Source organism: Panthera pardus, unplaced genomic scaffold, assembly GCF_024362965.1.
Source record: "Panthera pardus isolate Hobbes unplaced genomic scaffold, ASM2436296v1 HiC_scaffold_20, whole genome shotgun sequence".
In the NCBI taxonomy this organism is placed as follows: domain Eukaryota; kingdom Metazoa; phylum Chordata; class Mammalia; order Carnivora; family Felidae; genus Panthera; species Panthera pardus.
Genome location: NW_026526766.1, coordinates 49550132 through 49560910, shown reverse-complemented (window position 1 = coordinate 49560910; position 10779 = coordinate 49550132). Strand labels below are relative to the sequence as shown.

General features: G+C 39.0%; 1 pseudogene; it reads right to left on the bottom strand.

The window, feature by feature from the left end:
• Nucleotides 1–835: 835 nt before the first annotated feature.
• LOC128778715 (U6 spliceosomal RNA) lies at nucleotides 836–929 on the bottom strand (annotated as a pseudogene).
• Between the last annotated feature and the right edge of the window lie 9850 nt (nucleotides 930–10779).

Here is a 10779-nt window from a genome sequence, read left to right as displayed (position 1 = left end):
ATTGTAATCCAGTCTACCCTTGCTACTGGTGCTTGCTACTGAAATATAAAGTGGTGAGCAAGGCAAATCTAACCTTGGGTCCTTTATGGATATTTCAGTCAAGCAAAATGTTATAGTAATGTATGATGTATATTACTGTAGAGGAAGTATGCATTGTATGCAGGACCTTGGGGTCAGGGAAGGCCATCTTGATAATATGCACTTAAGCTGACAGTTTATAAATGCATAGCAATAAAACTGGCCAAAGGCCAGGAAGAGGAAGAGGGTGTTGCAAACAGAAAGAATGTCACAGGTCATGGCATAAAGGCTAGAAAGCTCATGGGAGTTGGGAAACTCAGTGTTGAATACAGCTGTAAGACAGTGAGGAGGGAACTGAGAATGAATGTGGCCCGTGAGATAACATCAATAATAATAATAGTGAGCATTTATTAACTTTGTGCTAAGTGCCTTACATACATTTTCCTCATGATTATTATCACCATTTTATACAAGAGGAAATTGAGCCAGAAAGAAGTTTAATAACTTGCCAGTAACCACACAGCAGGAATGTGATTTTATCTGAAGGGCAATACGAAATCACTGAATGGTGTTACACAGGGGAGTCTCATGATCAGATTCACATTTTAGAAAGAGTCTCTGGGTGCAGTAGGTTCCCAACTCAAAATCCCCCTCTTGTGAGGACGTGTGGACCTCAATCTCTCTGCTCTTATCAGTGTGACTCCATTGACTAAAGGAGTCAGCAGGAGGGAAGATGATTGCCAAGGCACCACAGAAAAGGTCACCTTAAAACTGCTTCTTAAAAAAAATTAATAAAATTTATTATTTTTTAATTGAGAAAAATATGGAATGGGTCATGAATTTGCACAGGGACCATGCTAACCTTCTCTATGTTATTCCAGTTTTAGTATATGTGCTGGCGAAGAGAGCACAGAAAAGGAGATGTTTGGAAGGAATAAGGTTGGTATATGCAGGAAAGAATATATTGTGGGTCTCCAGAGCATTAGGATTTGGGTAATAGTTTTAATAACAATATAAAGACAATAAACGGATCCCCAAATGAGCTCTTGTACCTAGTTCAAATAATGGATATGATATTACATCAATATTTTGAGCATTTCAATTTACTTTTGAACATAAAACAGACAATTTAGTGGGTAGATTAAAGGCAAAGTCAAAAATCTTTAAAGCAGATTTTGTTAAGGACCCATGTATCCTTCCCTACCTGTTTACTGAGGTTGGATAATAGTGATCACAATTTGCATTTCTCTTTGTCATAAATAGAGAGACATGTAGACCGAGGGGGGAAAGGGTCCTTCCTAAATGACAGTGACATCTCTGACAGGTGTTTTCTGTGAGTTGTTTTGTATCCATAAGAAGTCTCTGGAGACCTGGGCCTGACTGAAGAGGTCCTCAAGTCAAGATGCCAGGGTCTGTGATTTATATGAATGTTATTCAGGTCTTTGTAGGATCCCTTCTGTTTCAACGGAATTCAAAGAAAGAACAGTAGGTAATTTCGACATTTACCGTTTTGCTCCCTTTAACCTTCTCTATACCCTTTCCCCAGAACCCTGACTCTTTCTCATTCCTTTTCTTTCTTTTCTTTCTTCTTCCCCTTCCCCACCGATTCCCTTGACTAGTCTTTTTCCTCTTTTAAAATGGCCTCTGCAGAAAATAACATGCTAGAAATGAGCTGACTGCCAATATACATAGGAAGATTTATTGCAGCAGAGAAAGGATGTTATGAGACATCTCATATATTAATCTTTCCGTTTTGGTCTATAAAGACCCGAGTTTGGCTACTTTCACTTATATGCTTTTAAGGAGATAAAGTTAGGTCAGAACAGGAGATTTTGGGCGGGGGGTGGGGGGGCGTGATAGAGATTTACAGCTCAAGTGTCCAGGAATACGGGTCGGCTCTGCAATTGTGGCTTCTCTTTAACAGCCACAGGCACCGAGTCTTTCCAGGTACCATTTCCAGGGGCCAGCTTGGCAGAGGATTTTTAATGCCACTCTTTGCAAACAAACTGCCCGGCCAGGGAAATTGTCAGAAAAGATCAGTGCAGGTTTAGGGATGGTTTTTTGAAGTTTTCCTGAAATAACCAATAATGAGTTGCAGGCTTTGATAGCTCTTTTTATAGATCTTGCGGCAGCTGGATCAAAATCTAATGAAGATGTTTGCATCTGACAATGGCAGGCCTGCACATTTCTATCTTATTTCTTGAGTGCGCAAATGCATTTCATTTGGGAACATGAAAGGCATATTTAGTGACAACTGATGGTTCTTTGTTTTTTAATTCCCAATAATGTCTTCAGTAAGTGCTTTTGTTAACATTTTTGCATTATACAATAGGTGACACAGGAAGATAATCGGTGTGCTGAAAGCAATTAAAGAGTTTATATCCAACTTGTTCTGCCTATTAAATGGATCCATTCGGCATAGAAGCACATTAGCATCTTTACAGTGGAATGATTGTGGAAATAGGTTATTCACGGGGCTTGTGCATCTTCCTCCTGCTGCAATAAGACATATCTTCAAGATTGGAGAAGAGGAATGAGCCATTTTTCTCCCCTTGGAACTGTAAACAGAAGGAAAACTATTAATAGATGCTGTAGCTAATCCCAAGAAGCTGCAACCGAGAGATTAAATAATGTCATGAAGAGAGAAAGCCGGAATGCAGGGAGGGGAGGGAGGGAGGAGGAGGAGGGAGGCGGGTTCCCTGATTACTGTGCTGCATTAGACAAGGACAGACTGAAGGACTCCAGCTGATCATGGGGTTGACTGGGGACTCCTGTTTTCAGCAAAGTAAATATCTCTTCCCCTATTGCTTGAGAGCTGTTCCAATGGGAAGATTTATGTTTTTTTTTAATTTTTTTTATTTTTTAAGTAGTAGTCAAGATGATTTTAAGTAGGATTTGGATGCCATGGAGATGCAGCTGAGCTAAAGGGGCGGATGGATGTTTTGAGCAAAAACTTGTGCTTTGTGTTTAAAAAGCCCCATGGAAGTAGGAGGTCTTTGGGTAAGTTCACCATTTGAGCCTGGGACCCCGTTTGTAATGCCACAGAGAATGTATTCTAACAAGAGGGATTGGAATGTAATTAAATCTTGTGCCTGGCATATTCAAAATGATTAAATGTCCCCGGGTTTTCTTCCTATGAATACTCTTGGACTTTTGCTCCTCATCTCTTCAATGTATGCATGCTCACCGGGAGGCGTTGTGAGTCAGAGGCTGTGCTGAGAATCAGCACTTCTTCGTATCTTCACACACACTGTGAGGTTGGCATTACTGATACGGTTTGGTACTACTCAAAGTGTGGTCCGTGGACATCCTCCTTATCACCATGACGTGGAAACTTATCAGACATGCAAATTCTCTGACACTGCACTAGACCTAATACATCAGAATCTCTAAGGGAGGGCCCCTGAAATATGTCTTAACAAACTGGGCCTGAATTATATCTCCTCGAGCTTAACAAGCCCTACAGGTGATGGCTATGCCCACGAACATTTGAGAAGCAGTGTTTTATTGTTGGGAAATCTGAAGCTCAGAGTGGGTGGGTGCTATGTTGAGGTCACGCACTTTCTGAGAAACGGAGTTGAATTCTGGCTTAGGATTTCTTATTATGTTCCAAGCTGGGATCTCTTATTGAATCATTAAAATACCTGGTCAGCCCCTCCTGGGGTCAGGAACATGCTTGGTCTCTGCAGATAGTCTTTCATTAGGGATTATGACTGAGGATGCTTGGCATCTATGACTGACTTGAGCTTTTGTTTCTCTGCTAGAATAAATTCTATTGTCTCAGCCAATGCAGTGAGCTTCTGAACCAGGCCTGACCCACTCGCCACCCTTCTGGTGTTTAGAGATCAGGAAAACTCAGTGACTGGCAGGTGGGCCAAAGGATGAGAGTGTGGCACCCATTTATTTCACCTACAGAAACCTTGTGGAGAGAACTGACTGTTGACTGTCTCTCGACATTTTTATATCTATTAAGCTTGGGGTGAAAGAATAGCTCCTGGCATGTTATAGAAATAAATCAAATTTATTTGTGACTGCAGATCATTAAATATCAGTAGCAAATTGACATAGATCAAGGGACTCATTGGGTGCATGAGAATATAGGCCAGCACATGGGGAAGGAGGCCTATGGATGTCTGGCCCTGTTGTCTATCATTCTCCATGCTTGAATAAGCCTTAGCTCAGATTTTTGGTATTCAGGCGGTGTGGAGCCTCAGAAAGAGCTGGGTGCTTATTCGGATATGACTGCTTTTACTGACATCATTTTGCCCTCTCTTCACCCATTTTTGCCCTTTTTTGGGATATCATTTGGAAGTCATGACCCAGCACTTTAAATATGTTATTCACTCAATAAAGGCAGGCTTTCAAAACAAAATTAATGCTGTTATTTGGCAGCTGATACCGTGACTAAAGGGTTTCAAGGAGGGAGTATGTTAGAGGAAACGAGCTGTAGTATCTTACAAGCTGAGGTTCCAACCTTGGGTCTGCCAACCTGATAGTCTGTATGTCCTTGGGCCTGCTGCTTTTAACCTCTCTGAGCAGTTGTTTCCTTCTGTAAAATAGAGAATGTTTTCTAGCTCACAGAGTGATTACATGGATTAAACATGGGGCAACCGTATAATCAGTTTGCCCAGGACCATCCAGGTTTACACTCGTTGACTTGATGTAATTATTTATACCATTCCCTTTGAACTCTGAACGTGTCCTGATGTGGATGATAAATTACACAGTCACCCTAATTAAATAAGATAATGTATGTAATGTGTCATGTCCCAGCGGTATTCAGTGAATGAGAGCTATTCGTTGAAATACTGCATCTGGAAGCCAGTCGTACTTTCCACCGCACTAGACTTAGTTTTCCTCCTTGCAAAACGAACGATGAGGCATGCAGGGCTGTGCCTATCTGTGCCAGGGGGTGTGACAAGCCTGGGCTTCCCTGTGCCACTCCTTTACTCTGTGACACTTCGTAGGTCAGGAACAGCAAGAGCCTGGGCTGAAACTCACCAGTCACTTCTGCAGAATCAAGTGTTGCTGTCACCTAGGGATAACTGGGGTCACTGGTGTGGTGTTTTGGAGCTTTTAGAAGAAAACCTACGTGCAGCAAGGAAGCTTATTCTATTTTTGAGTATTCACTAATGCTTGGTGCTTGAAGTCTCTGAACTCAAGGTGGGCAGTGTTTGTCACATCTTACAAACGAGGGGTCCCAGACTCAGAGAAGTTAAGAAACGTTTTTAAAGTCATACCTTTGATAAGGGGAGAAGCTAAAGTTAAAGTCTTTTTTTCTTGTCTTCTAGCCTCTTTCCACATGTAATGCTCAAATGCCATTAATGAAGAACAATTCTAATACCACCTGAAATGATGAGTAATACCAATCAGTTTAATATCATTCTTGGCTTCCTATCTTTGGCAGGTGGAGTAGAAAACACTCTGCCTCAAGGAAGGAGGATATTTCTAAAACCAACCTGCCATTTCTCTGATCTTAATGTTTCCCCCCCATATGCCCATCATAGATTCGGCTTTTCAGAGATCATTGAGCATCCCAGATATTAATTGCTGCTATCCTGTTGCCTCTGCCAAACATCCCCAAATTAGGATTACTAGAAAGCAGAAGGTCTGATCTGGGCTTGATGTGGGAGCTACTAATGGACGAAATGAGAAGAAGAGGAGAAAGGGGGAAGGCAGGGATGGCTGTCAGATCAGACCCGTCGCTCTATAGACAGATGGAGACTTTTTGGAGAAACCCATTCTTGCCACTTCCCTAACCATTTTAGGTTAATTCTGACCTGCTTTAGGTAGATAAAGATAAATGTGAATTTTAAATTATATTTAATCTTCATTAAAGTAATTATCTCTCTTAATGAAGAATTTGCTGGGTTGTGGTTGTGCAATGGAGTATAAAATCCTAAGTGAATAAAATCAATTTCATTTTCAGGCTAGCTTTTCTGTCCATTAATAAACAAGGCACAGAAAATATATTTGCTCAGACTCATGCAGCCGGCTCATGGCTTAGGTGAAGCCAATACCACTTACAGAAGCAGGAAAGTTGGCTCTCCATTCCTCACCCTTCATTTTTCAACCTAAAAGAAAGCTTCCACCCTAGGAAAGTTCCATGAGTTTCCATATTGGGGCTGTTTACTGGGTCCAGCAGTGAGACCACTGCGGGTAATATCTCACACCCAGACGACTGCTCTAATGGAACAGTGTTTGTGTGGCGCAGTGTTTTTCATCTAAGTGCTCTGGTTTATTAATCACATAAGTATGAATTAGACTCTGGCATGCTTATGTTTCCTAATGTATGAAAATTGCTTATTTATTTCCATGCTGTTACAACGGAAAGAAACAGACTGGTTCTAAATAGCAGTGTACTGTAGTGTGAAGCAATTAAGTGAGTTATGCATGCCCTTCAGGAAGAGGGTAATGGGGACTTGGTGCCAGCCAGTCCTCATCGCTGCTGGGAAAAGGGAAAAGGACATGTCACGGAAGAACAGAGACTTGTCCCTGTTTCAGTGCAAACATGTGAGCTTATTATTGTAGTTCAGTCTTAAGATTTAGCTCCTGTGAACTTGCTGATTGGCTCCGTTGAAACTTCTGAAAAAAAAAAAAAAACATACAAAAGAGCTGAAAAGAGCATCACCCGCGGGAAGGTACGAATTAAAGATGTTGATGACACTTTACCTCTCTTTCTTTTAGGCACCACTCTCCTCCTAAAACTTAATAGTAACAGATGCAAAACACCCCCAAAACCATAGTGTCCACATACCATCAGCCCTGCTGGCTGAGGCAGCTAGAGAGCTGTGGCAGGAGCAGCTCTACACTTCCTTTCATTTTTTACATATGAGGAAACTGAGACCTAATGAAATTAAACAACCTGCCTACAGTTACATAGCTGGTAAGTGACAGAGATGGGATCTGAACCCCAAGTGGCCTGGCTCTAAAGTCCATGCTCTTAACTGCCATGCTTCCTTGATTCTATTGTTTTTGTGTGGCCGAGGTCACATCACTGAACCCCTCAGAACTTTGGTCCCTTTGTCTGTAAAATGGGGAGGTAACATTTACTGAGGTCCTACTCAGGTATCATGCTAGGCTCCTCATAGATGTCGTTGCACTTGACCTTTACCATTACGTTAAGGTAGACCAATTCTCTTCATTTAGTATCTGAGAAAACTGGCTCAGAGATATTTTGTAGCTCCAGGGTCACAAGGAGTGTGAGGGATGGAACAAAGTGTTGGACTCCAATTCACCTGTTCTAAAGCTTGCATTTCTTTTATTATGTTATGCTATAGGGCTCTGAGGAGGTCATATAAGATGATGGATGTGAAAGCACCGAACACTTCCGGGCACATTAAACTCCCAGAAAAAGTTAGCTCTGCAAGTGCTTGGCAAATTGTATAGAAATGTTTGTTATTATTGTCACTACCTTGGTCTGACAGAGGAAAGTGTTCTTAATGGGAGGATGTGCCCTGTAGGAGGCCCAGCTATTAATAGCCAGTAGTGATGTTTACTGCACTCACTTATGAGACTTTAGTTCAGAAAGTTCTCAAATAGAAAAAGCTGATCTAAATTGCTTAATCACAAAATGATAGACTGCATTTCTCCTGAGTTATCTCCTAAAGACATGACTTCTGTGGCTATCAAGGAGCTGAAAAGGCAAACTGCTTTTTGATCTTTGTTTTCAACTCAGAAAATAACACAGAACTATATAAAGGACACTGCAACAAACATCATGTACTCACTAACCAAGGTGAGTACATTATAGGTAATATTTGTTTCAAATGATGGAAAAAAAAAGTAACCACAGATATATTCCCCTTATCAGAAAATAATACCTTTCTCTTTTCGTCTTTGTTTCCTTTTATCCAACTGCATCATAAATTTTATGAATATCCAATCCATATTTTTTACTTTTTAATTAATATGTATGTAACCACAAACAGTGGATGATATTGTTTTAAGTATTTCTGTAAATAGTAATGTACTTCAACTTGCTATTTTCATAATCAATCTCATGTGGGTGAGATTTAACCATGTCAATACACATGTCTAGTTTAATCACTAATTGCTGTATAGTATTTCATTCTCTGAATATGCTGAAATTTATTGATATCTGCTTTAAACATTTGAATTACTTATGATTTTGATCATACTAAATCGAATGCTGATTTTTAGCTTACGTTATTTGGACTGTATAAATGTTGCTCACAGCTGAGTCATTCTCAGTTCTCATTTCAAGAATTCTCATTTATTTTTCTCTCAGTAATATCATTCCTAGATTCCTTGGCCCTCTTGTTTGATCTGTACTGGACCTGCTGTTTTGCTGTCCTCCCAGATTTATCTTTATTATCATCCTGGGAATCCGCTTCCCTTCTCTCCTGTTGGCCTGTTCTAGGTCCCGGATCTTCCTCTCCCTGTGAAAGATTGTCTGTTGTATATGCAACATCACTGTCATGCTTTTTTTTTTTTTTTAATTTTATTTATTTATTTTGGGAAAGAGAGAGAACGTGAGTAGGGGAGGAGCAGAGGGAGAGGGAGAGAAAGAATTCCAAGCAGACTCCACGCCCAGCACAGAGCCCCACCATGGGGCTCAGTCTCACTAGTTTTGAGATCATGACCTGAGCCGAAATCAAGAATTGGATGCTTAACTGACTGAGCCACCCAGGCGCCCCTCTCATCCTTTTTTATATTTTCCTCTGCATTGCATGGCAGGAGCTTGAAACTCCATTTTCCAGAATTATTCTTCTCATAATTTTGCGTTAAAGTCTACAAAACAGAAGTATTTTCATGAACTTGTTTTAGAAGGCAAAATAGAAGACATTATTCTCTAGTGGCAGTCACATGTAGACTATAGGTAGAAATGGGAAGCTCTTGGGGCACCTGGGTGGCTCAGTTGGTTGAGCATCTGACTCTTGATTTCAGCTCAGGTCGTGATCTCACGGTTTGTGAGATTGAGCCTTGCCTCGGGCTCTGCACTAACAGCACGAAGCCTGCTTGGGATTCTCTCTCTCCCTCTCTCTCTCTGCCCTGACCCCTGTGCACACGTGTGCGCTTTCTCTTTCTCCGTCTCAAAATAAATAAATAAACATGAAAGAAAAAAGAAATTGGGAAGCTCTTGAGAATCACCCTGGGGGCTGCAAGTAACTGAAATGAAATTCCTACCACTTTCTCTGAAACCCACTTTCCCAGCATTTTCATTGGTTGTGTAATTTTCTAATTCCCTTTATTAAAGCCTTTCTACTTTGTATATCTACACTGTTTTTTTGATTGACTACTGTATTTTGTTTGAACACATCCTCCAGTAGTTAACCTCACAAATGATTAACAGTTTGCCTGAGTATAAAATTCAAGATTGTAAATATTTTTACCTTGGAATGTGTAAGGTATCCATATACTGTCTTTTAGACTTCATTTTGTTATGGTTAAAAAGTGTAAGCCTGGTATTCTGATTCTTGATTCTTTACATGTGAAATTTAGCCTCTGTACTCCCCCTATCCCCACCCAGGAACTTATAAAATCTCTCATAATTGCTGGTTTCTGTACCAAAGATGTTGTGTGTTCATATGAACCTCTCAGGCACTGTACCAGACAATCAGTGGTCCTCTAACATTGTCTGCTCTTTCTGTCACCTCTATTAACCAGATGTTTGTGATCCTGGCTTGGTCCTTGTACTTACTCATTTTTCTCCTATCAGAAAATTTACCTTTTTCTTTTTAATTTTTGAGAGTTATATTTGATTTTATCTTAAAACATTTATGCTGCTTTAACAAAATTGGTAATTGAGGATATTTAACACAACGTATTGATGATATACTTAACAATTTTATAGAACTGTTTCTAATATTTTTCTATGAAGTTCCTTGGATTTTTTATGTCTCTCTATATATTTTTGCCTACATATAATGGCAATGTTTTCTCTTTTTCTCTCCTCAATTTTTATCTTTCTTACTTTTTTTTTTTATTGTTTAGGGACTTTATTACATGTTGACTACTCGTGATAAAAACAAATATCCTTGCCTTATCCTAGTGTTTGTGGGAGAATTTATATATTCTCATCATTTAATATGTGATTACCTTTTGCTCTCTTTGATTGAGACCCTTTGTAAATTTAAGGACATCTCATTCTAAGCCTAACTCACTATTTATGTCAGCATTTTTTTCTTTTGCACTTACTGAAATGACTAGTTTTCATTCTTTGTATTATAGTTCATGTTGTGATTCTTATTTTTCCATTTTTTAAAATTTATTTTTATGAAATAAAGATGACCTATTTCTGAAAAACTATTTTAGCCTGGCATTTTGTTAAGAGATACTTTTTACTTTCACTTCATTCTTTGTGACTTTTAAAAATCAGGTTTTAGAATATTTTACTTTATATAATCTATATTTTTTAATGAAAATTATCAAGTTTAAAATTTTTTGACTTAATTTTTTGTAGTAATACTATTACTAAAGATATTTTAAATATAACTTATCACTCTTTTTAAGTCCTTAGCATATTTTTACTTTTTTCTTTTACCTTTGGTCAGTCTTCCCAGAAATTTGCACATTTTATTGGTCTTATTGGGGAAAAAATGCTTTTTAAAAAATGTTATTTTCTTGAATTTTTTTTAAATTTCTTTTATTTTTCTAATTTATTTTCTGCTAATTTTACCAGATTAGCTTTTTTTTTTTTTTTGGTAGTTGCTTTAAATGATAAATTGATTTACTGTCACTATTTTTTTTTAAAAAGAATACATTTAGAGCTACATATTTTCTCCAAGAATTTCTTTG